Genomic DNA, 27,288 nt, shown 5'->3' on the forward strand with positions numbered 1-27,288 from the left:
TACTCTTCCCCTCCGTCTCCAGCCCCGCGGGGCGATTGTAACCGAGTGAGAACGCTCGAAGCCGAGTGAGAGGAACGCTCCCGTGTGTGTCAGGCGCGCGGCGGCGCCACTGTCGCTTTACCTCGGGGCGCCACTGGTTCATTCCGCCATTGGCAGTCGCCGCGTACGGACGTTTATGCGACGCGCGCGCGGTCACCGTTCTCTCTCAATCTCTCTCCCTCGCACCACTTACGGTCCCATGAGTTTTTTCTTATTCACACTCGTTTTCCGGTATCGTTACAAACAATACACAAGAAATAAAAACAAAAGGTATTTTGTGCGCGTCCCAACTCGGTTGTAAAGAGCTTTAAACGTGAACGTTCGAGTATTGTTTTTTTGTTTAAACAAGTGACTAATAATACGACAATTAATGAAGGAACATACGAAAACAAACAAATATTTGGTGGATTTACGAGATCGCGACAACGTGCTACGACTAAGTGAGTTTTCGAGCAATTAAGATTTTGTGTCCCTCTTATCATTACCGCCCCCCTTCAACGGGCATTCCTTTCGTGTTTTATGTCGCTTTTCTTTTCCTCCTTTTTCTCTTTCTCTGCTCGTGCGAAGAATTGAAACTTGTGACCGAAGCTCCGCGCGTCCCTGACGAAAACGAGACATCGCTTTTCGCTCGCGAGGACGTTTCTCTTCATTGTCGCGTGTGTCTTTTGTTTTCCATGACCAACTATCAACAATTCTAGAGTTTTATTTCTTCGCTGAACGAGAAAGTTCGTTTTAAATTCGCGCTCGGACTCCTCGAGACGCCAAGTGTGTGTAAAGTGGCTATTCCTCGGAGCAACAACCGTAATATTTTAATAACGTGACGAAAAAGTAAGTTTAGTGCCCACGATAAAAAAATGTATTTAAACCTCAACAGTGTCTTTGCGCTCCTCGTGCTCCCTTGCACTTCTCGCTCCCGTAGCTTTTCAACGCCAACAGTTCGACGCGAGTGACGCATCGCAATAAAAAGAGACAGAATTACGAGACAAGTCGTAAGACGAGCAAAAAATATCCTCAAATCTCATTTAGGCCGCGATTCTTGCCCGATAGCGGTGAGCGTCGATTTGCCCCCCTCCACTCATCCACCCCGCTCTCTCCGTGCTTCTCGTCATTCCGGCACTCGAGTTTCGATTGATTTGAGAAGTTTCACCATCCAACTTATTTATCGCACTCGATCGAACCTCTTTCTGCCTTCTTTCAACTTTATTTATTTTTATTTATTTCTCTCTCACACTCGCCCTCGCATCACCAACTCCTGCCCTCACCAGCTGAGCCAAACGTTCGTAGTACCGGGCACTCTGGCCCCTCGCGTCCGTCCCTGTTCCTTCATCTTTCTTTATATATGACGCGTCCACCGGTGCTTCCCTCCGTGTGCGTTTGCCTATCCGTGTGCATATTTATTTCTGTGCGTCCTCTGTGCGCGCGCGAGTGAGCGCAAGTGAGCGAGATGGCGATAGAGGAAGCGCGCAGAGACACTGAAAGGGAAATAACGCTCGAGTGAGAATCTTTCTTTACGATTAGCCGTACGAATACCTCACCGGGTCGAATTCAACCTGAAAATTCCCGTACGATTTTTTAAGTATTATTTATATTTTCATTGGCATTTTAACACGGAAAACATTTTTTCTCATTCCAATTTCCGGCAACATTCGTCGATTCTTTCACCACCATCGGAGGCAGCTTAAAGTTCGTGGAAATAATAACAAATCCGTTATAAATTGAAAAATCTCTTATTTCGGGCATCAATAAAATTCGCAAAGGATTCCAAAGCACTTGAAACTTTCCAGTGCGTCGAATGGCACGAAGTTTTTACTTTTTTACCGGCTCCCAAGTGCCCCGTGCAGCCCGATTTACAATTATTTCCATGCGAATAATAATTGAGCGTTTCCGAATTCCACGAGAACGAAAAATGAGATTTCGAGATCGAGCCTCAGTCTGTCCTTTTTCTCGATCCTCCCAAACAGGTTATGTTCGCATTGCCGAGGTTGCGTCAGTAAAACTCTTGAGACCGATGATTTTATGAATTTTTTTTTTTCAAATCGCATTCAAACCAAGAAAATAATCCAAGACTCGATTCTCGAGTGCATTGAATTTAACAAAATTGAATAAACCCTCGAATATCGAGGAGCTGAAACGTCAAGTGGCATTTTCATTCGTGCACAATAACGAGACCTGGAAAGACTCGAAGTTTCTTTTTTACCTCCTTACGAATAGCACTAGCGTTCAAAAAAAACCGAACAATTTTCATGGCCAATATCGAGAGCCCGAACGAACGTGATTTTTTCCAAAATATTTCATCCCCAACTCCCCCGTTCCAGAGCCATTGTACAGAGTGTTATTATTAGTGGATTTGCGTACGTGGATCTTGTGCAAATGCTTCGTCCTGCGAGTGTGCGTTGCGCCTTGATACGTGCCAACACATCCACCAGTTCGCTCCGCAGTTTACCGTTAACGACCTGAATCGATTCGTCTTCTCATTCCCCGAGTATAATCTTCATTATGCCTCTCGTACTTCATTGTTCGTGGGATAAATGGATTCGGTGATTTTCGAGGAAAAAGAAAAAAAATAAAAACAGGCGCGGAGGGGGGGAAATGAAGGAAAAAACAAACACCGGAATAATGTACGGGTTTGCTAACAACCCGCGCGCTCGTTTTCGTTCGTATTCAATTGCGAAACGTGGAGGGAGAGGCCGAGGGGGGGAGCCGGGGGGGGGGGGGGAATAATGGAGAAAATTCCTGCAGTGGAATTGAGGATCGAATTTGAAACCTGGCAAATTCGATAACACGGATTTCCACTGAGAGGCGAAAATAATTGCGTGAGGGCAATTTTTTAAGGGGAAAAATTCATGGAATAGATTCGTTGGAATGCAAGGAATAATTTCAACAACGAATCACGGATTTGGGGGAAGGAAGTAATGAGGAAAAATCATGTGATGGGAAATTCGAAGAGCGAATTCTTAATCAGACTAATTCGAGGGACTCTCGGAAACGGAAATGATTGAGCAGAAATTTATTGAGATTTTTGTTTTGCTTTAAAATCTTACGGAACGGTTGTCAACAGGGGTGATGGAAACTCGGGAAAATTGAAATGATTTTTTTAAGGGTTTGAAGAGAGAATCGAACTGCAGTATTTAGCGGGAAATTGACTGCGAGAAATTGAGTAAAGTTTCCAATATTCTCCGGTATTTTGAGTTTTATAAGAGACCAGGGTAGGGCTCAATATGTCAAATAACCAAATTGAAGAAGGTACTTCAAAATTTGAAAAGTTATCAGATTGGAGAAAAATAAGCAATTCGAAATTGTTATTTCCGATCGACAATTCAGCAGATTACGTGTTTAAGGAAGTTGAGGCATTAAAACGAAAATGATGTCATCGCTTTTAAACCGACTGCATCTTGTAGAGTGAAGTGTAAAAAAAATCAGTCAAATTTTCAGACACTTTAGGAACGTCGGGTGGGGTTCAATATGTCGAATAACTCAATTGTAGAACGGTCGATATTTCGAAATTTTAAATGTTGTCATATCAGTTTAGAGAAAAATAAGTAATTCGAAATTCTTATTCCCGATCGCGACTATTCAGCAGATTGCGTGTTTAATCATAAATTCTTTCTTTGAATTCGTATTTACCCGAAAATATATATTTCAATAGTTTTCATTTCGAATGCAATTTTAACAGACCATCCGAATGTCAAAAGTTCGTATTTTCGAATTCAAAATGGAGAGTTATTGTTTTACGGACAGACCAGAATATAGAGTAGGAAAAAATCGAAAGTGAATTTTTCGAGTCTATAAAACTTAGATATGCAGAATAGCGATAGCTCGAAAAGGCGAAAGTCAAAATGGCGATGTTTCAAATTGGAGATCACCGGTCTGAGTAAGTGAGTGAGTGAGACGCGTGTATTTCGAGCTCCACTGCATTTCTTTATTTTGATCGATCGACTTTCTAACGTTTCGCTATTTTGACTGTTCGACTTTTTGGTGTTTCAGTATTTCAACCTCAGTAATATTTGGTCTTTCGTTATGATATTTTCAAAATTGTGAATTTTCACAGTATCGCTGACTGTAGTAATTTATTAATCGAAAGAGTGATAGTCGAATTTTCGTAAAATCGATATTTTAGTCATCGTCCCATGGGCGATTGTTAAATTCTATTTTCGATGTAAAGGTGCTTCGAACCTTGCAGTTTCTGCTTTATTTATTTTCGGCATTGAAAGCTCTAGTCGAATCTATCTGTCTCCATATTATCATTCGAAGTTTATAAACTCGAGATTTTAGCTGTTCGAAATTTTAGTGTCATTCCAACATTTGATCCCCACCCCATCTTGGAATTCGTATTTACTCGAAAATATATATTTCGAGAATTTTTATTTTATACAATTTTAACAGACCATACGAATATAAAAGTTCATGTTTTCGAATTCATAACGAATCGGAGAACAGTTGTTTCATAGATGGACCAGAACATGGAGTAGGAAAAAATCGAAAGTGAATTTTTCGAGCCTATAAAACTTAGATATACAGAATAGCGACAGCTCGAAAAGGCGAAAGTCAAAATAGCAACGTTTTAAATTGGAGATTTCTAACGTTTTCCCATTTTGACCGTTCGACTTTTGTACTAATTTATGAATCGGAAGAGTGATAGTCGAATTTTTGGAACATGATATTGTAGTCGTCGTTCTATGAGAGATTGTTACATTCTATTTTTGATTTAACCCTTGAAGTATCTACTTTATTTATTTCCACATTTAAAGCTCCAGTCGAATTGATCCGTCTCCATATTACCATTCAAATTTTATAAACTCAAAATTCGAAATGTTCGAAATTTCAGTAATTCTAATATTTTATCCCCACCCATGCTCATATTGCAGATGGTTAAATTTACGGTACGTACACTAAAGTAAACAAAATGTTGAGTGAATTTAACGCAGCTATCGATCACTCGTTTCCGAATTTCGTAGAACGCACCGAAACGCCGATTTACACACTCGAGCGAAGGGCTAAGCACATAAAAGAATGGGAAACAGGCCGATTAGGGACAAGAACCCCTGCCATGTCCCTAGGATAGCCGCATCGTAGCATAAACCGGAAATTAGTACATTGCGGCGCCTTAAAATCCACCGTGACGTCAAAATTTACTAAATACTCTGTCAAAAGTTCATACTGTGAACAACGAACATTATTTTCTGATGAAAAAAATTCAATTTCTTTGGCATAATATAATCAGCAGTTCGTGTCACCGCACTATCGTTACTGGACGTTAATTTATCAAATTTCATTAAATCATCGAATGTGATTGAGGTGTGAAATTTTTAGTCTCGAATCAACGTGATCGAATTGAGTGCTGGAAGGGGCAGCCCGGAAGTGGAGATTCGAATAAATTTGTCGAATTCTTGAAGCCTCGTAGGATGCAAAAGTTGTAAATTAGATGAGCATTTAAAAGATATTTATTAAAGATTTTTTGTTTTTATTTAGGAGGGGAAATATTATTGCTACGAAATCGAGCTGGAAGATGGAAAATGGCGAGGAATTTTCAGATTCTCAAATGCAACGGGGTCCCCCAACCGGGGGCGCTTCGAAGACTCTGTGACGTCATGAAACCGGCATATTCGCGTATATAAGAGTGGGGCGCGCTGCGCTGTTGTTTTTCTTTGAATACTCGGCGTCCAGAGTCGCCACCGCGAGCCTCCAATAAGAGCGTAGTGTTTAAGGTAACTCCTGTACTGCATGCTAGTCAAATGAGTGCTGAATTTTAAAAACGCTTCTAGACCAAGTTCAACGTACCGATTAAACTTATTGTTAGTAGATATGCATCCAAGCATATCTTATTAACGTGAAAAAATATTAAAAATGATAATTTTGCAAAACTATCAACTGATCGATGCAAATTTCTATGATGACACATTTTCACAGCTATTTTTCAAATAATCATCTGTATTTTTAAACCGATTTTGTTGCACCAAGTCTCATTTTGTTCCTCAACTGATCCTCTGCGAATTCACCACGTAGATTTTCCTTTAAACTCATTCCTGAGAGAAATTATGAATGAAAAAGTTTTTTCACTTAACGAACAATTAGCTGCAACAGTGAAACGATCAAGTTAAAAAAACAACTACACGGTGGATTCATAGAGAACCGGTTGACGAACAAAATGAGACTTGTTGGAATAAAATCGATGAAAAAGCGCAGATAATTCTTTGAAAAATATCAGCGAAAATGTGTCAGCGTGGAAATTTGCATTTATCAGTTGATGCTTTTGCAAAACTAGCGTTTTTAATATTTTTACATCTTAATGAGATATGATGTAATACAAATCCACTAAAAATACATTTAATCGATACGTTAAACTTGGTCTAAAAGCGTTTTGAAAATTTAGCACTCTTTTGACTAGCATGCGGTACAGGAGCTACCTTAAAGGTCAATGAAAATGGTGATGGAAGAACGGCCTGGAACGAAGAAGAGTTTTCGACGAAATGGTGAAACGAGCGGGCGCAATCGTCCCGAGGTTTTTCTCCTCTGACAAACGCGAATGCGAGTGCGTGCTGGCGAGAGCGCTGTTCGGCACCGCTCGTGTACGACCGGCAGAGAAGAAAGAGAAAGAAAGACACGGGAAAAGAGGCAAAGAAGAGGGAGAGAAAGACGAAGATACTCGGAGAAGCGAGACGCCTTGAATGTGCAACGGTTCCTTTGTCGGAGATATTTCACGACGATTTGCACAAGCACACATTTTCATAGGCGTGTGCGTTCTAATAAAAGCGAAATAAACGCACAAAAACGTCAATTAAGCAGAACAGAGGTTCGAACGTATATGAAGGATTTTCAAAAGATTTGTCCGATGAAGCTGTGGCTGGAAGCCTGATCGGAGGCCTTAAGACTCTGCGAGGACTAATTTTTATTTTCCCATCCGATTTCCTTTCCAACGGCGCCCACATTAAGGAGGCTGGCTACATTCGTCAAAATGATAAGAAACTGATCAAATTTGTCGATAATGCTCTTCAACATCAAGTGCGAAGGCACAATTTTTTTCAAAATTTTCTTCTGCTTAGTTATCGAGTAATTACGCATTAAGGTAACTCCTGTACTGCATGCTAGTCAAATGAGTGCTAAATTTTCAAAACGCTTTTAGACCAAGTTCAACGTACCGATTAAACTTATTGTTAGTACATATGCATTCAAACATTTTTTATTAACGTGAAAAAATATGAAAAATGATAGTTTTGCAAAACCATCAACTAATAAGTGCAAATTTCCATGATGACACATTTTTACAGGTATTTTTCAAAAAATCATTTGTATTTTTTGACCGATTTTATTGCACCAAGTCTCATTTTGTTCCTCAACTGATCCTCTGCGAATTCACCACGTAGATTTTCCTTTAAACTCACTCCTGAGAGAAATTATAAATGAAAAAGTTTTTTCACTTAACCAACAATTAGCTGCAACAGTGAAACGATCAAATTAAAAAAACAACTACACGGTGGATTCATAGAGGACCGGTTGACGAACAAAATGAGACTCGTTGCAATAAAATCGATGAAAAAGCGCAAATAATTCTTTGAAAAATACCAGTGAAAATGTGTCATCATGGAAATTAGAATTGATCAATTGATGCTTTTGCAAAATATTTTTACATCTTAAGGGGGGGGGGGAGGGGGGTAACGTATTTAATTTTTTTCATCTTTTTTTTTTATTTTTGAAATTGAATGCATAATATCTAGTGTTTAAAACTTTGAAGCGTTTTTCCCACAACTCACGTTTTCAAAGTCGGTGGCCCTCGTAACTCGCCGCTGGATCATCTGAAATCAAAGAATTAAAATTCATTCGTTAGATAATAGTTTTCCCCAGGTGACGCTGGAGAGTTTTTTTTTGTGAATAATTTTCATTTTGCAATAAGAAATTAGCCCGTTTTTTCTCAAAAAATTGTGTTTTTCCCTTCAAAGTGGTCGGAAAAAATGAGAAATTCGAAATTCGAAAAACCCTCCCAGCGTTATCTGGGGAAAACTATTATCTAACGAATGAATTTTAATTTTTTGATATCAGATGATCCAGCGGCGAGTTACGAGGGCCACCGCAAACCTACTTTTTTCGGAGACACGTCCGAAAAATTGCTGCCATTGCCGTATTTTTAAATATTTTTTTCGGAAAATTTGAGAAGATATTCTCCAAATATCAGACTTCAATGTACCACTGGTTAAGTAAAGATATTTTTAATGTGTCGTCAGTAAAAAATTCACAAAAACATGGCTTTTTTTGTATGATTTGACCTTACCCCCCCCCCCCCCCCCCCCTTAATGAGATATGCTGTAATACAAATCCACTAACAATACATTTAATCGGTACGTTAAACTTGGTCTAGAAGCGTTTTTAAAATTTAGCACTCATTTGACTAGCATGCAGCACAGTAGTTACCTTAAGAGTCTGCGAGGACTAATTTTTATTTTCCCATCCGATTTCATCAGCGGGGAAACTTTCATTGAGTCCGCGGAGGGGCCTGGCCAGGTGTCGAAGAATTTTCGAAGGCGATATGAGAGTGGGCAAGCTTCTGTGTACAAGAACCGAGGATTTCAGTGCCCAAAATGAAAATCCGATGTCGAGGAAGCTCGGTTAACCTCGTCGCAGGTAGCCGCTCAACTTATTTAATCGTCTCGATAGTTATTGCCTCGGCGACATTAACGTTGAGTTGGTAATTGGCCGATTTACAAGCAACCACCATTCGTGTCAAGTGGCCATGCTCGCCACTGCGTTTGCCTGTCCGAGTAAAGACGTAAGAAGCAACTGTTTTTTCACCAACTTCAAGTTGTCCGTGGACCTAAGATCGGGGCACGTGAAAAGCAGCGCCTGAGAAAAAGAAAAAAGCAGAGGGAAGGCCGGAGGATTGCGAAGAGTCGGAAATCCAGCGGCGCAGAGCTACAGATGGAGAAGGTCGTTATAAAACGGTCTCGAACGCTCGATATCCCTGTTGGAAAATCATAACGAGACTCAGGAATATCGCGCCGGCGATGTTCTCTCGCACAACGATATTCCAAGCGCTCTGTCGGCTCGGCTTGAGCAGCAGTGCAGTATACACCCTTAATATGTGTATATACATATACACGTGTGACTAATCGCGAAGACGACAGACATGGCGGACGTTCGGAGAGAGCGCAGTTGAGGCCAAGCAACTATAGGCACAGAGAGACTACACCGGGACTGTGCACTGCCCCGTTTTGCCCGGTGCTGCTGCGGCGAGGAGGAGGACGGAAGGCATCGGAACTCCGCGATTTTCCATCCTCCTTCATTCTCGCCTGAGCGTGTAACGCGCGCTCGCTCGCTTCTCGTCTCGTCTCGCTCTTTTAGGATGGTTGTGTGTCTCGGGAATGGCCGGGGAAACCAGCAACTCGACGAGCGAGAATCGTGGCGAGGTTCCCCCTTTACTGCTCTCCGACAGAGACTCTCCCCGCACACACAGCATTGTACTACGGCCTCGGTTTGGATTATACGTTTCTAGAGAGCCGAGCAAGAGAACGAGAGAGAGAAAGAGAGAGACTCGGCCATCCACAATTGTCGTCGAATCGCCATTATTACTGTGCTAATGAAACGAGAACGAATAAAAACAACGCGGGCTGTATCGCCTCGACGATTTACTACTAGGGACGCCAACTATCGCAGCAGAGAAATCCAGATGAAAGTGAATTTCAATCAACATCTTTACAAACTTTACCTTTTTCACACGATCGCACAACACTCGGTAAAGAGACTCGATAGAGCCTCGGGACAAGTACATTGACAGTCTTTCATAATCTCGATAACGCTCCTTCACGTTCCTCCTCCACGCTCTCCCGCCCTTGGACCTCGTCGCGCTGGAGTTTCTCGTAACTCGATGGCCCACGAACATGCGTTCGTTGGCCACTAAAACGTTTTGTCAGCCGCACTCAACTTACCAAGTGAATTCAAAAGCTTGTTGGGAAACAAAGTTTACGCGGTCCGAACACCTTGAGGAAGATCGTGCGTTACTTGTCATGCAAAAAAGCTAACTTTTTCCTCTTTTCATTATCAAGGAAACGATTTTCATTTATTCTCGCAATTATTTAAATTATTTGGAACTTTTTTTTTGAGGTTGATACATTTTTTAATAGAATGATCGTGGTTTCGATACTTTCGCAGTTAACTTCTGTACTGTATGCTAGTCAAATGAGTGCTAAACTTTCAAAACGCTTTAGACCAAGTTTAACGTACCGATTAAATGTATTTTTAGTGGATTTGTATTACATCATATCTCATTAAAATGTAAAAATATTAAAAACGCTAGTTTTGCAAAAGCATCAACTGATAAATGTAAATTTCCACGCTGACACATTTTTACTGGTATTTTTCAAAGAATTATCTACGTTTTTTCATCGATTTTATTGCAACAAGTCTCATTTTGTTCGTCAACCGATCCTCAATGAATCCACCGTGTAGTTGTTTTTTGAACTTGATCGTTTCACTGTTGCAGCTAATTGTTCGTTAAGTGAAAAAACTTTTTCATTCATAATTTCTCTCAGGAATGAGTTTAAAGGAAAATCTACGTGGTGAATTCGTAGAGGATCAGTTGAGGAACAAAATGAGACTTGGTGCAACAAAATCGGTTTAAAAATACAGATGATTATTTGAAAAATAGCTGTGAAAATGTGTCATCATGGAAATTTGCATCTATCAGTTGATAGTTTTGCAAAACTATCATTTTAAATATTTTTTCACGTTAATAAAAAATGCTTGAATGCATATGTACTAACAATGAGTTTAATCGGTACGTTGAACTTGGTCTAAAAGCGTTTTGAAAATTTAGCACTCATTTGACTAGTATGCGGTACAGGAGTTACCTTAAATCGTCAAGCACAATGTTACAACAGCCATTTTCTATTCATATGCATATGCATATCTATATTTTGAAGCAGCTGGCTCATGCTGTTGTCAAACCTTTCACTGTTTGTTTCCTCATTACTCGTTAACCTCAAACAAGTGTTTTTATTTTTTCATTCCCAATTTTCATCGGTAACGAGACTTTTTCGAGACATTGATAACTAAAAACATATTTTCTTATTCTTGCTTTTGGTTCTCTAAAGTTGGGAGGATCCTACTTCATTAAATTCATTAAATTCAAATCTACGCCTGTCATAAGAGTCTACGTATAACCCTTAAGGAGGGTGAATCGCGACGATACAACGTTGCCATGCTAATCCATGTTAAAAATATAAAGAATTTCAAAATGATAAGAATTTAATAATATTTGGTAAATGTATTCTTTAAAAATATATAAGACAATATACATTTTTTTAGATTTTTCTACCACACAGCTCTCGAGTAATTGAACACTAAAGTTCACGTGTATAAGCAGAGTTTACATATATACAGTTATACATCTCGTGCATGAGAACTTCGATTTAAGGCTCGATTCGATAACCACGTGGTGAAAAAAATTTGAAAGGAAACAGTATTTGTATGCTTGATGCATACAAATACAAAGAATGTTGTGACGAAATTTTATAAAATTCTGATTATTTTGATTTCGTGATCCACCCTCCTTAAAAAAATGTGATTTTCGTTAATTGTTTTCGGTGCACGGTTTCAAGAATATTTCAAAATTTCAACTCTTCAAGTCGGAATTTTCGATGTCCATGAGATTCGCGTGATCTTCCTCAAGGGTCTCGACCAGCCAGTGCGTTAGAGCCGACCAGGGAAACGTAAGCACGTTAGAAGTGGAGAAAAGAAGAGCAATAAATTAATCGAAAAAAGACAATGGGCCAAGGAGCTTGGGCTTTGGGTTTACAGCAGTCGTTCGACCATCTGCAGAGCCACGGGTGAAAATCCATGCGTTTGATTTCCTAAGATTCAGTCACGAGCATCGACTGTGTTTACTCACCGACGAAGAGCGCATGCGTTTACACAAGGTATGACAACTGTGTCACGTGTTTCGTGACTAATGCACGAAACTGATGGTTCGTTGCTTACCACCAGTCGACAGCCAAACAGACTGGAGCTAACCATAATTGAGTGCAAACCCTTCGAATAGTAACTTGTATGATGATTGACGATCGTTTTAAAATCAACATCGCCAATACGACTCTCTGATTGGAAAGAGCTATTGATCCAGCTCTACAGTGTCGTCCTCCAAGCTACTTGAGAGGTCCGAAAAACTCGAGTTGCAAAAATGGCTCATCAGAGCAAAAGAGGCATCGAGGCTGTGAGACTTGAACATGGTTAATTGATACCATCGATAAGATTTTCTATGCCAATGCATCCGAAGCTCACCCAAGCTTTTGCATCGATGCACTTTTGAAAATGGACTCGAATAGGGTCCCACACCGGTCAGCTTAGAACGGGGACTGGTGAATCGCAATAACAGTCAATGTGCTTGACACACGCCCGAGCTTTAAAGTATGAACTCCAGCAGCTGATCGATCTAAGGTCAGATGCCATTGAAGCTCGTACGTAGTTGTGACGCTTCGAGATTTTCATTGGATTAGAGCGGCGCTTCAAGGCCATGGAAAAGAAACGATAATTTCTCCATGTCGATCAAGTTTGTAACTTTTTCTCAAGTGGCCTACTCAATATTAACTCCAAGAGGATACAATTCGTGATGAACTTTGATGAATTTTGAAATGGGACGACCCGGAGGTTGCACAACGTTGGATCAACTTAACGAGGAGTCTTGAGCACTCATCAAACGCCACAAGGCACGCATGCATCGTCTATTAGTCGTGCCGCGTACATGTAGGCGTAAGAAATTTTTGTCGTGATCTCGTGCCCGAGAACAGAGAGAGAGAGAGAGAGAGCTCCGCAGCAGGGTGTCTCGTAGCTTTGTTCTCTCTCTTATTTCTTTTTAGCTTCTCTCTCACGGCGTTCCCTCTAGTTCGTAAAACTCGTTTGGTGCGATGGAGTTTCGAGGACAGGGCCGAGGCATCGCCGACGTTCTCGCTCTCCGTCGTCGTTTCAACTCTCTCTCTGTTGGTGTTGGTGTGCCGGTGTGGAGCTGCTCCTGCGACTGGCTCGCTTCTACCTCGATAGATATCGATCCTCGACTGTTGTAGTGGTGATGTGTACCCGAGGCCGACGTATATACGCATCGAAAAACTATACACGGACACTTCTTGGCTCCGTTTCTCGCTTTCCTCTCTCCCCCTGCTTTCTTTCTCTGGACGTTGTGCCTCCCCTCGCTCCGGTTGGCTCACCGTTTCGATAGCGGAGAAACTAAGGGAGAGAGAGAGAGAGAGAGAGAGAGAGAGCAAATTACTGCTGCTGACGCCGCCGCAAGAGGGATGTTCGAGGCGTCGTGTGCTTCCTCCCAACTCTTCCCCATTTTTTACTTCATCTTTCTTTCCCCTATTCCATTTCCTTCGTCCCGCCCTTCCTTCACAACCTATTCGAAAGCCACAGTTGATACACACAGTTTCATAAGAATCGCATCAAACTTTGGCCTCCACCTTTTCTGTTGCATCCTGGGTCCTGCAATGTTCCAAAGTAATGCAACAACCTTCGAAATGCGGAGGAAAAGAAACTAAAATCTTGCCGCACCGTCTCTCGTTACGGCTCTCTCCTAAGCTTCCGCCAACTTCACCTCTTTTTACCACCCTCCCCTCCGCCCCCCTTAACACACGCTCGTCGATTAAGTGTGCTCGCTACGGGAAGAGAATTTTCCTCTTGCTCTTTCGCTCCGTAGCCCACATGCGCATATTTGTTTGTACGTGTGCATATGTACGTATGTACACATAAATCGGGGGACGTACACTCTGGCGTGCTCCCGAAATAATCGTCGACGTGCGTATCGATCCTACGGGGCGAGTAGCACACTGTGGAGGGCGAGAGATATATATCGTTTGGATAGCGCCTATATCTGTACGTATAACATAAGCCGTAGAACGAAGAGAAGGACGGACGAGTATAAATTCACGCGGACAACCACGATGGCAACGCCGACGACGACGCTTATTGCTGGGTTCTCTCCGCTACGCTGTACTGCCGGTAGGCAGACAGAAAGCATCACGAATGCCCACTTAAAATCCCGGCTTCGTAGAGCATTCGAGTCAGTTATAACGTTGCCGAGAAACGAGAACGTTCCGCGAGCCTCAAACTCTCGAGGAATAGACGGATGTACGAGAATATCTGTCGCCCTGGAGAGCACAACGCGATACGCGAGCTTGCGATAAGAGGGGCGCTTAAAAAGATTGGAAAAAATAATCACTGAGGGAGGAGGCTCGTGCGAAAATACTCGAGTACGAAAATTCGATCAAGTCGGAGCCAACTTTGCCACGGGGTCGTCTTATGGGGGCTGGAGGAATCGAGGATTTTAGGGTTTAAGGTAGTTCGACGAGGATGGCTCGACTGGGAGGGAAGCGTCGGGATTTCTCTGGGGATAAACTCGTTTTTATCGATCTCTGTTTTCGATCATTGAGAATTATTCGCACAAGATAATTGCAATTAAGTCAATAGAGAGGGAAAATAAGCGGAAAGTTTCGTCAGTTGGAAGACTTTCGCGGAATATAATCGTAAAAGCCACAACCTCCGAAGAGTTTCATTAAAATCTTACTATTTTAGTTTATCTCTTTTTTATGTTGTTTCGAACAGGTGACCGGAAGGTGCAAATGCGAGAGGATTATTCATCACAAGTGCGGGAATACTCGACGGGAGGTTCGCCATTAAAAGATAAATCGCCCGATGCTGCTTGTGGTGTTTGAAATAAGTGAATGTTGATTTAAAAGATAAGGAAAAAAGTCATTCGAATAAAGCAAGAAATCGTGCTTGTTTCCGTTTTTGTTTTTCAAAGTCAATGATCTATTTACGTTTGGGTATTTCAATGTTTTTAAATATTATCAGCGAGAGGTGCAAACGGTGAATAAACTTAGTGTCAAGTTCGAAGAATAACGGAATTAACAATAACTAAGCGTAACTCCGGAGAAATACAAGACGCGCTGCTACGAGGATTCGAGCACGCCATTTCCTGGTCAGGGGAACGAGGAATTCGTGGTAAGTTTAATAATCCACTCGCTTGGTATTACCGAATATTATATTTTTAACTACGGACATCGATACCGAAAAACGTGACAACGTCCAGAGACGCGGCAGCGTCTTGACGCCAAGTATTAAAATCGTTGATGAGCTTCAATGTCAGTTACGTTAATGAGCTTTTTCATAGCACATACTCTCTTGGATACGAACACCACAATAACGGAGCAAACATTGCGCTGAAATTCGACCTTAAAATTAGCGGGATGCACTGAAACGTTGGAGATTAAATAAAAATGAAATTCAAGCTTGTATTCGTTTTAAAAAATACAACCGATCGTACGAAAAAGAAATTTATTTATTTAATGATCAATACTAAATTGACGTGCCGACAGAGGGGCAATTGGAGACAAGCCGAAGAAGGGTGTTGACACATATCAACAGTCTCGCATCGTTATAGCAACGACCTACATAAATCACATGAAACATATTTAATTACTTCAACAAAGTTTTTCAATATTTGCATACGTCAAAATTCAAGTAAGATGCCATTTTTACTCACGCATAATCGGACACGTCGAATTCTTGATTGTGTTACAATCGAACAGGAACCTGTGCAAAGTTTTTTCTCAGCAATTACACAAACGAACTCTTGCACCCTCGATCGAAAGGGGGTTGATGCTGAACAAATGTCTCACAAGCAAGCAAGCAAACCGAATCCGGCCGTTTGCAGTCTCGTGCTACTAAATTTTACGACGGTTGGCTGCCATAGTTCCATTCCGACAGAATTCACATGGCAAGCCCTCGAAACGCGAGCTTCGAATGCACTTGATCCAACACTCGATCGAGTCCATATCGATCAATTTTGAGGATCGCGTCGATTTCGAAGGTTTTCTAAAGTCGAGTGTTTGCAAAAGGGACAAAAATCATTCGCGTTGCGAATAAAAGTTACTTAAAGCCATGAAAAAATGAGATTTTCTCAAGACTCCTTAGCGAAGTTGAAGAAAAGGGCCTCGAGAATTTGATTTTGCGTTACAACTCAATCGACGTGTAAAATTTCATTTCATTCGCGTAAATTAATTGATACGACGTGGCAGCATCGATAAACAAAGCGAATTTCCGTTGGTTTACACGGTTGCTTCAGTCTCTCCGTTTATTTCGTGATTTTCATTTCTTTTCCTCTCTCCGTCTGTATCAAACTGTTCTATGAGCTTATCCCGGCTACGAGGCTCCTCGCATAAAACTCTTCATTATGCTAATGGGCCCAAGCTCGCGTTCTCCTCGTCATCGTTGCCAACGATCGTGCATTGAGCGGGGATACTAATTAGCGGAAAAAGTTTTGCGAGCCGCACTTCTATTGCGGTGACGAAAGAACGAAAAAAAAAGAAGAAGAAAAAAGAAAAAACAAATAAAGGCAAAAAGAAAGATAAACTCGATGGGGGAAAGTGAGTTCGATTCTATTCCAGGTTCTCGTACTTTTCGTCTTTTCGACAAGTGTAACATCATTTTACGTTCTACCAGCTCGTCTCGGCCGTATCAGAATTTAAGGACCCAAGTCGTCATTGAAAAGAAGGAAAACGAGAGAGAAGGAGCTCGGGAATCGAAGCGAAATGAAAGATCTGAGAAGCAAAATCTGCATTTTTTATCGAGCTTGATAATCAGCAAAATTAAAAAATGAATTTAAAATAAATGAGCACTCTGAGGTAGCTGTTGATTTACAGTTTCATAGTTGTCAGTTTTGGGCTCATGACGCAACGTCCCGAAGCCCCAACACGTTGGAGCAAAAGCAATTGAAATCGATGGGGAAAACAGGTAGCCATGATTCTTGGCCCATTGAACGTGTTGAAGCATCGAGTCGAATTCAAAGTGGCAAAACATGCAGGATCGAAAATTCAAGTTTCGTTGAAAAAAAAAATAGTAACGCACACAAATAATGGAATAAGAAAAAACAAGAGAGAGAGAGAGAGATAGAAAGGAGTGAGAGAGGGACCGGAAGCTCTTCGCGTTCGCATTGATCGGCCGCGCCAGTCCGGGCAAAACGCAACGATATACAACGTCGCGTTGTGCCGCTCTTTCTCCATCCATGTTACGTTCTCCGTCTCGCTCCTTGCCGCCCTCCCTCTCACTCTTCTGCTCTCTCCCTCCCGGCCGATCTCTCTCTCTCTCTCTTTTCTCTCGGTTATCCCCGCGGCGTGGCAAAAGCTCGACCCGGAATATACATCTACGTATCGGTTCTGTATACCTATTTCCACTCTGGCCCTCCAACTCGGTCTCTCTCGCCTCCCACTCGCTAAATTCAAAGAGTGCACACGTGTACTACGTCAAGCAGTTATAAGATATACCTTGGCTCCGCGTTCTCACTTGCGTAGCTCGATTAAAACGAAATCCGTCGAGTTGTTGGGAGACTCGAATCTATCGCAGCTGCATTAATTGGCAAGTATTTAAACGACGAAGAAGGAAGCTTGTTGAGGGGTGCTGAAAACCGCAGTTGAATAATAATAAAAATCGTTTGGGCACGTAACATGGTAAATCTACGGAGATGAAAAATTTCGTCGATTTTATTTATCGGCGGAAGGCCTGTTAAGGTACGGAGATTTGAGGTGGCCGTAAAGTGACCGCGCGTGAGAAAAATCTAATTGAAAGCTAAGTGAAAGCGCGCTTAATTATGGCGAGTATCTCGAAGCACGTCAGATCTGCGACAGCTTTGATACTTGCTCGATGCTTCGTCCGACAGTGCCTCACTTCCGTAACTGCTTAATTTTAATATCGGACCCGCCCCAAATCGTGGCTACTCCTTCGCCACAGTCGCGCGGCAAGGTCAACAAAGAGGAGATCCAACGACACGAAGGAACGGCGGCGGGATGAGCGGCATCGAGTCTCTTTGAGAAATGATGAAGCAGGCGACTAAGAAAGAAGACGTTGGGTGGATGAGCGGCGGAAGAGAGCCCGGCGCAGGGAGAAAGAGAAGGCGAGTGCGAGGGAAGAGAGAAGAACGTGTACAAAACGACGTTGTTGGATGAAGCGAGAATTTTCCATCCCCCTTCTCTCCTCTCTTGTCCCTTTTACCTCATCGGTTCTCCTCCTTGCCTGGCATCTCGCGTGCGCACATACTTTCTCTCTCTCTATGCCAGGGTCTTCGCTCGTTCTGTAATCTGTACGGCACAACGGTTCGCGATTGGACCGCGGGGTGGAGTGCGGGAGGAGAAGGAGGTAGACCAGAAAGAGAGAGAGTTTGAGAGAAAAAGAGGAGTACAGACGAACGTAGATGTCGGGGAATAGGGAGCGAAGAGACGAGATCGGGTGGCACAGCGAGAAGGGGAAGAAGAGAGAAGAGAGAGAGAGAGAGAGAGAGAGGAGGAGGGAGAGGCGCAGAACGGACTGGCACTCGTGAAAACGACGAGAGCGCACGAGGACCGGCGGTGCTCGGGCACGGTGCGGGAAGGAAGAGGTGAAGAAGCATCGAGTGGAGCGAGACACACTAAACTGCGGGGAAAGAGAAAGATACAGGCTCTACAAGCGTGAGACAGACTCGGAGAGAGAAAGAGCAAAGAGAGTGGAGTGAGAGCAAAACCGGGAGGAACGCGCAAGGAGGAGCGAGGAGAGATGCCGGTGAAGAGAGAACGAGGATTAACAGAGGGAGAGAAAGAGCCGTTGTACATGCCAGAAGCAGCAACGAGAGAACCGACGCCGAACGAAGTAGCGAACGAACGATCGTAGAGCCCTCAAGAACACAGAGAAAAGCACCACCAGAAGGATACGAGAAAGAGAGAAACCCCCCGGAGTGGGAGAGAACGGAAAAAGAAGAAACGCGTAGCATTTCAGCGAGAGGACTTTAGCGCTGTACCGAAGAGAGAGAGAGAGAGAGAGAGGATTGGACTCATCTAGCTCGGGCATATAAATATGAGAGAGGAAGAGTTGAAACGTGTGTGTAGGACGTTAGCCCGGTAGAGTCATTCCCGTTTATTTCGTACGACCAAATACCAGGCTTGCTCATCACTCTTTGACCAGGATCAGTTATCCAGCCTCTGAGATTCCACTACTTTAGATTTCGTGCGACGAAATAGTAGATAATTACTAAAATAACAGCATCCATTATTTCACACTCGTTCAACGGAATTCCAATCGATTCATTCATCACTTGGGCAAAGCATTGGGAAACTTGACGTAGTAAAGCAAAGTGTACGCCGCACTTTGATAAGCCTTATCGCATCGGTTTTATGCTTTTTCGACAATTCGAGCTGCTGCAGGTCCTTCGCTCCGGTCTAAGCGGATCCTACGATCTGTGATTTACGGGCCTTATTCAGACGACATTTGGCCAGATGCTCTGGTCTCATTGGCCTGCAAGGGCCCGGATGCAGGTCCAGCCTCGACATACACCGTGTCCCGTTCCATCGAAATCCATTCATTAATTCAACTACAGTGTCTCGTTGGTCGAAAAGAATCTTCAACGTTTCATGAAGAAATTTGCCTACCGGTCTCAACTTTGTTTCCGTAAGAGGATCTCGGCTTATGTTTCTGTTGTTCGACGTTTCTCCCTGCGTTTGTAGCACTCGCGTGAATCCTTGGACCGTTCTCATTCTCCGTGGTTACGAGACAAGGAACGCGCTCAGCCCCCTCCGCCGCCCCTCCGAGTTGCCGTGCGAGCGCCTCGGACGAGATACGAACGGTGCGGTTGATACATGCGAGCCTGAGAGAGACGCGGTCGTACAGGGGCCGATTGGATGCTCGAGGGGAAAGCAACGAATACGTGCACACCGCTCATATCTATGTATCCGTCGATTTACACAAACGATAAACCCACGTTTATACACACATGCATATGGACACCTTGCTTGTGTGAGGACGAACATAGTTACAACGAACTACAACAGTGATTCTGGTCCCCGGGCTCGTGCCGGCATTCACGTTCCAGTATAAGAGCAAAAGAGAACGCCAGAGACAAATAGACGGAGGAGGACCGTAGAGGAGCGAGTGAACCAACGGAAGGTTGGAGGCAAAACGGACCAAAGTCGTAGGGATTTTAGTCATTTTTTCATTTTTACTGGCCGAGCTACTCTAGATTTGGTCCGGTCTCACATAAGCCATTGAAAGGTGATTCACCTGGATGACTAACGATAATTTGCTTATGAGCACAATTTTACGTGATTTTATCTCAGGCGTTTTCGTTACAATTGCAATATTGCTGAGCAGCTGCGGGTCGTTCTATCCTCCAATGACCCAACATCACAAATGTTTTATTTTAAGGAGTTTCGGTACAGGCAATACAATGTTGCCATGCTAAACCATGCTAAAAACATAAAAAATTTCAAAAAGTTTAGAATTTTATAAAATTTGGTGAACATATTCTTTAGTGCCAAATTTGGCAATACAAATTTTTTAAGATTTTTCTTCTACACAGTTATCGAGTAATTGATCACTAAAGTTCACGTGTATAAGCATAGCGTTTTCATATATATAGGTATACATTCCGGGCATGAGAAATCTGCTTTAATGCGTAATTACTCGATAACTAAGTAGAAGAAAATTTTGAAAAAAATTGTGTTCTTGCACTTGATGTTGAACAACATTATCACCAAGTTTTATCAATTTCTTAATATTTAGACTTTTGTACCGAAACTCCTTAAGAGGATGGATCAGTCGGTATATCGCAACCGTGAGTGCGAGAGAGATAGCTGCAAATTTCGAAATCAAAATGCTTTGACACAGTTTGACCGATTAAAAAAATGCTCTGCCAGTCGATTTTTGCCATCGTTCTGCGTAGGCTGACAGAGCCTTTTTTTAATCGGTCAAACCGTGTCAGAGAATTTCAATTTCAAAAATTCCAAGTGAGGTTAGTCGACCGATCGATACTCTTAAAAGGATTTCGTCAAGTTTTGGTCAAGGAAAGCGAAATGAAAGGAGAACATTTGGGAAGCTGTGCGAAGAGAAAAAAGTCACTAAATCACTTTTACGAAGAAATGAAAATTTTATGTTTTATATTTAATATTAAGGAGGAACATCGGCTTGAGAAAAGTGGTGATGGCTTAATGAAACTTTTAGAATACATTTTTGGATATATTTTCTATAGCCTCTCCAATTTTTAATCCATTTAATTCAGCCATTTTTGAGTAAATCATTCCCAAACTTGGAATATTTAACACCTACGCATAGGAAATAACTCCACAGACCCCATCTTTTCGTACTCAAAAAACAAATAAAAAATGGTGATAGGTTAGAAAATAAAGTACTATTCCACAGTTTAAACTCTAAAGAACCTGTGTGCAAAATTTTTATATATTTCACATAAATTCCACCCAAAAATGACGTATTTTTGGGGGTTAATCCCGTATAAATAAAGCAAACAGGGTTTACATAACCTAGATAATTTAGATTTTAAAAATGAAATTCGTATTTACATAACCTCACTTTACGCAAAGCTGATATTCCCCCTTAAAGTAGTTCGCCCGTTCTATGACTAGTCAAATTTGCAACTACTTTGTGTTGATTAATTTCAAGTCTAAATTATTAATAAAACTAATAAACACTTATACTGAGAATATTTTTATCGTAAGAATGTAATAAAATGCTTGAAAAATGTAGTAAAAGATCAAATTTATACTTCAACTTGACTAGTTAATGATTGACTCGGTACCGGTGACACTTGAAATACACATAATCTAGGGAACATTTTTATTGTGCGAAAGAAAGTTTATATTGGTGCAATGCCACCGAGAGAGAAGAATAGAAAGAGAAAGAAAGAAAGAAAGCACGTGAGTCAGTCTCAAAAATAAATTCGATGAAAATCCGGCGATTCCCGAATTTGCCCGAAGTTCAATCAGCTGTTACCCCAGCAGTCCAACGTAACATCCGTTTTCGACGCGTCAAAAACTCAAGTTTTTTCATCTTTTCTTTCTTGAAAGCCCCGTAAGGTAATGCTTTTTTTTAAATAAACGGAATCTGTGATAAATTTTCTTGGCGATATAAACTTTTCCGAAGCTCGAACACCGTAAAATTTTTTCACAATTAATATTATTGTTAAAAACTCAAAATTGTAAATGAAATAATTCAAAATTTTGCAAAAAAAAAAGTGGACCTTCACCATACTTTATTGAACGGCCGAACTCCTACTTTAAGCTCAAAATCTTTATCACAGTCAAATATCAAGTTGAAAATAGTCCCAAGAAAAGTCCTGAAGGAAATTGTGAGCCCGAGAATGATTGATTTTCCACGCGGTGAATGGGCGATGGATAATGAAGCATTTCCAATTAATCAATTACAAAACTAAGGTGATCCCGAATAACAATTAAATAACAAAGTTTCACTGAAGCCAATAATCTCGAGCGTAAATCGACAGAACTCGCGAGAAGGCAATAATAGACGAAACTATTAATGACGCTGAAGTTTCCAACGTTGGAGTCCAACGAAATGATCGAAAAAAACTCTTAAATAATTCCAGTAATTCTCCTATTTTGTTCCCTGCCAAATTTGCGATTCGTAGTTTTTCAAGCTACACCAACGATTCGTGAAATAAAAAATTGGTGAATTAAAAACGTTTTTTTGGTTCATTTCGTTGGACTCCAACGTTGGAAACTTCAGCGTCGTTGACTATTATATTTTCTCAACACTAGACTTCGACGATTGCTGAGTGATTCATTGGCCCAATCGTCAACTAATGTTTCCGGGAATTGAGGTCCTTTTACGCTCCCTTACCGAGGTCAATGTTCAGTATCTCGTGGCACGATTGTAAATCGTTGGGGTTGTCAATGCTTGGAATCACCCTTCATTGTTGGACCCGATGATCTTCCGAGGTTTTAAATTAATCGAACATCTACTGGTTATCGATCACAGCAACTTAGGCTCGTTATTGCCGAAGCTTTTCTAACCCCAGCAGCGAGGTTCAGGCCCGAGGTAACTTTACCAACTCTACCGCGGATCGTCGCTGCTCCTCGTTCTTTTAGTACGCTCCCGAAGCTCCGAAACGCTTTCGGGAAAGAGGCGCGCGAGGGAATCATCGTCGTTAGTGGAGGCGCATAAAGGGGGCGCCTCGAGACAAGGAACACCGCGTCGAATGAAAACCTCTTTTTATCCGAGAAGGCTCTTTAAGGAAGTAAGACGGACGAGATCGGGCCTCCATTGCGTCATGCTAATGATCTGCCGCAGTAGAAATTCTTGTAACGACAGGCGTGAACTCGGAGCCTACGAAAAGTAGATGAACCCTAAGCAGGGCTGTGGGAATCGGCTTACCCCGATACGAACTTCTCAATCTCATCGATTTTCACGCTCAATTCCCATTCCCATTTAAATACATCGCTAAATAATGTAGCATTAAGTGCGTTAGAATACCAAAGCGTGTGTCGTGTCGTATAGAAAACTAGCAAGACTCGGCATAGCTTTGCTGCCAGTTCCTGTATACTCGGCCTCCGCCTACTCCGCGTTTTCTGGACGCTGAAACTGCAGAATCAAGAGAGAAGGGGAGAGAAAGAGCGAGAGGGAAGGAATGAGAGACAGCAAAGAAGAGCTGGCGGGTGGGCGAGGGAGAGGGAGGGGGGGGGGTGGCGGGAAAGGCGAAGGGGAAATAATGTATAGCCCGACACGTCGCTTGCTCTCGGTTATGTGTTGGCCTGTACGTGTGCAACCGATGGCTCGACTACCCTGCTGAGTCTGTAGCGGCTGCCTTCCCGTAGCTGTCGTCTTTCTCGCATCTCACTCCGACACTTGTACACTTGGATGCTGGGGCGAGCGTTTCTTTCTCTTTCGCCTCGGAGATTTAGCTGTATAGGTTAGTCTTGTATCGAGTGTCTCAGAAGTGCTGGACTAAGTAAGATTTTCCAATTGATAGTTATCTCGCAGAGGGAAAATCTCCCGAGTACTTTTGCCCTCCGTAAAGCCATGGGGAAATGTTGATTGATTGGCGATTCGCCCGGAAGTTGGTGGCCGAAGTCGGATATTTCAATCGTTCGTAATCCTCTGGAGAAAAAGTCGTCGAGTTGCCATTAATTGATGGAATGTTGAGTAATTAGTGGTATCTGGTGTTGCAGATCGTCGAATTGTTGATCCTCGAGGCCGTCATCGTCTTTTGATTAATTCGAATTCGCGTTTAGGTCGTAACTTCTCCAGCATCTGCAAAATCTCTGTATCTCTTTTATTCGCTGGCTCCATTCCTTTCCTCCCCGTCTCGAATTTCTCTCGATGCTCTCACTCCTTTTTTCCCTCTACACGCTGCTGCTGCTGCTGCTGCGAGAGCGTCGATGCTGCTGGAGTGGGGAAAGAACCAGCATGAATCTGCCATCCCTGTATTCTTGTATTAACGTGCACGTGTGTCTGTACGCGCGGGTATATCGCTCTGTCTCTCACGGATACTGGGCTCCGCCGCCGTCGTCGTCGTCGCCGTCGTAGTCGTCGCTTGCTCGTTCTCGTTCGTTCAATACTCCGAGAGGAGAGGAGAGCGGGAAAGGAAGCTTCGTAACCAGGCACCAACCGTCCATGGGCAGAGACACACACGCATCCACAAGCCGAGAAACTAAATGCAAGCCACCTCGGCGAATCTTTTCAATAATGGATATCGTGCGTTTAATGTTGCCCCCAATTATTATGGTGAACATCCTCTAGTGGTGGATTAAGGGCTGAGTCGATGACCATTCAGCCACTCCTGTTTAGCAACTTCATTCGCGATTCGCCAACATTTTTAATGCAGATCATTCGACTCGTTATGAACGTTCCAAGTTTTTCCAGCATTAATGACCCTCCCTGGCAGAGCCAACACAGCTAAGAATCAAGTATTCTCAACTTTTTGCTCGTGCACTACAAACGCGATCGAATGAAAGTTCACATCGCATTTTATCTACGTGTTGGTGATCACACGTACAAAGTACTCGTTCACGTAGCTAAGCCACGTGAGATTCGTGACTGATGGCAATTATATCGATCGTAAGAATCGCTCATTGTACCAGATCGTATCGTCCGTATATCTCGATGTTCCACGCGTCACTAGCCAGACCCGAATGTGTGTACTCGAGGCCCAACTAATACATCCAGTGTCCTTGAGGGTATTTGGTACAGGCTTACCATGTTGCCATGCTAAACCATGCTAAAAACATAAAAAATTTCAAAATGATGAGAATTTTATAAAATTTGGTCAACATATTCTTTAGTGCCTGATTTGACAGTGCAAATTTTTTAAGATTATTCTTCCGTACAGTTATCGAGTAATTGATCACTGAAGTTCACGTGTGTACTTTAATATGCGCAATTACTCGATAACTAAGCAGAAGGAAATTTTGAAAAAAATTGTGTGTTTCGCACTTGATGTTGAAGAACATTATCACCAAATTTGATAAATTTCTAATTATTTAGACTTTTGTACCATACATCGTTAATATCGTTGACAAAACTTGAGGGCTCGCGAGGAGCCTTCAATGCTCTGAAGAAAATCTTTCAATTCTCCATCTTTCTCTCGTCCAGAGTTCACGAGACCTTACTAAATTAGGAATATCCAGTGCGGTGCGTCATTGCGAGAGTGCATGGAGCAGAGGCATCATGCTCTACGCTCGACACTCCCATTTCGCACGATCCTTTTCAAACGTCACTAGCTCGGTTATTGTAAATAACCGAACCTCCAGAACCGACTCGGCCATTGGGATCGAGGCTATTTTCTCAGTTCTACTCGTCAAAAATTGGCAATAATTATTTTCATACATGCAATCGTCGACGCAGGGCCCGAAAAAGTGACTTTGAACAGACGACAAAAAGCATTGTGCCTAAACTTACTTCACGGTTTGTACATTTATTCAGTGAACCAAACAATACGACTTCGAGCAAGCTTTTTGTACAGCGTGTTCATATTCTGTTCTGTTAGTACGTTGATGAATTATTTAACTCATTCAACAGCTTGGTTTCCGCAGCTTGGTAAAAACCTTTCGAAATATTAAGGTAGACCATGCCCGTAGAATCGTACTTTACGGGTTTATAAATTGAATCGATTTTTATTTCTTAATAAAAGATATCACTCTAAATTTATGTCAGAGTTATCAATTCGAAATTGTAAATAAATTTTTTCAGCTTACATTTTGGGGAATGAAATTACGAGTCAGGAATGGGCCAAGCCAAGAAGAAACAAAATGCCCGAACAAGCAAATGCGAGGTGTACTTTTTTTATAAACTTTGTAAGAGGCTTTGTTCGTTCGTGTTAATTTCAAGACTTTCTTAAGAAAATCGTTTGGTGCATGAACTACCTTAAAACATCGACAAAATGCAAGGGAACTGTCCATTGTTTTCGGCAGAATTCGAGGGGCAGCCTGTACTCGCTTGAACATATAATCCAAACAAGTTAGCACGCTTTTTGGCTCGACCAAAAAATTCATCCACCGATGACGCACTTACAATATTTGCAGGAGGGGAAACGGGGCAAAACGGCGTACCTAAGGGAATATCGTACTTTTAAGAAATTCGAAGAGCCTCATTCATTCCATGCTCTCAAGTACCAGGAAACGTTCTGCATTTTTTCCAATTTTCGAAGAAAAAATGTTCATTTCGAATATGTTTTTAAGGATGTATATAAGGTCAATTCCGCAGTACATCTATTTATTTTTCAAGGTTATGTATTATGTTAAAATTTCAATGGCGAATCATTGCTGTTTGCATTTTATAATTTTTAATAAAAAAAAAACTATGTCATTTTGAATCATAATTTACAATTTTTAATAAAATTAATATCCAATTTGATAACTGTGGTCAAGCACAAGCGAGCCAATCAAATTACATGTTCAATATGGCGGACGTACTAACTACAGAACGTCGCTGAAACGTCAAAAGTTAACCCCAAATATCTCCACAACGACATCGGAAACAGTGGTCTTTTTTTGCGTGAAAAAATCGATAAAAGTTTGAAGTTTCTAAAAATCTTTTTTTTTGGCCGTGCGTTGACAACGATTCATATACTTTTTTTTTATCATTTTAGTTCGATTTTGTCAACTTCCGGTACAAATGACACGGAGTTAAATGCGGCTTTAATAGGGTATTTTACACCATGTAAAAAAATATATAAAAATGCATGATTATGATAGATTTCGTAAAAAGTAAACGAGAAACGTCAATATTTATTCATAAAAATGCAATGTAAATTTTATAATTCAATTTTAAAAATCGTCTTTTTTCAACTGTTTTTCAAATGTCGAAAACGCCATCCGCCATATTGGATTCCAACGTGACGTCACTCCGATAGTAAACAATCTAGATTCTTATCGTGCGCTCTGTGTTATTTTGAAATTTTACAAGTTATTATTCACGTTTGTGGACTTTTATCATTCATTTTATTAA

The 27,288-nt window shown here is 41.8% G+C and overlaps 1 protein-coding gene across 8 annotated transcripts in view; it reads left to right on the forward strand.

Moving 5' to 3' along the window:
* Nucleotides 1-121: 121 nt before the first annotated feature.
* Nucleotides 122-27,288, forward strand: part of tou (toutatis) — a 74,556-nt gene continuing 47,389 nt past the window's right edge. For 5 of the 8 annotated variants that reach the window (XM_043432004.1, XM_043432010.1, XM_043432008.1 and 2 more), the window contains exons 1-2: nucleotides 122-867; nucleotides 14,617-15,015. The gene's annotated coding sequence lies outside the window, so the exon portion shown is untranslated. The remainder of the gene's footprint in view (nucleotides 868-14,616; nucleotides 15,016-27,288) is intronic. The other 3 variants (XM_043432011.1, XM_043432012.1, XM_043432006.1) reach the window with 2 other exon arrangements.

This window comes from Venturia canescens, chromosome 11 (genome assembly GCF_019457755.1).
Source record: "Venturia canescens isolate UGA chromosome 11, ASM1945775v1, whole genome shotgun sequence".
Taxonomy (NCBI): domain Eukaryota; kingdom Metazoa; phylum Arthropoda; class Insecta; order Hymenoptera; family Ichneumonidae; genus Venturia; species Venturia canescens.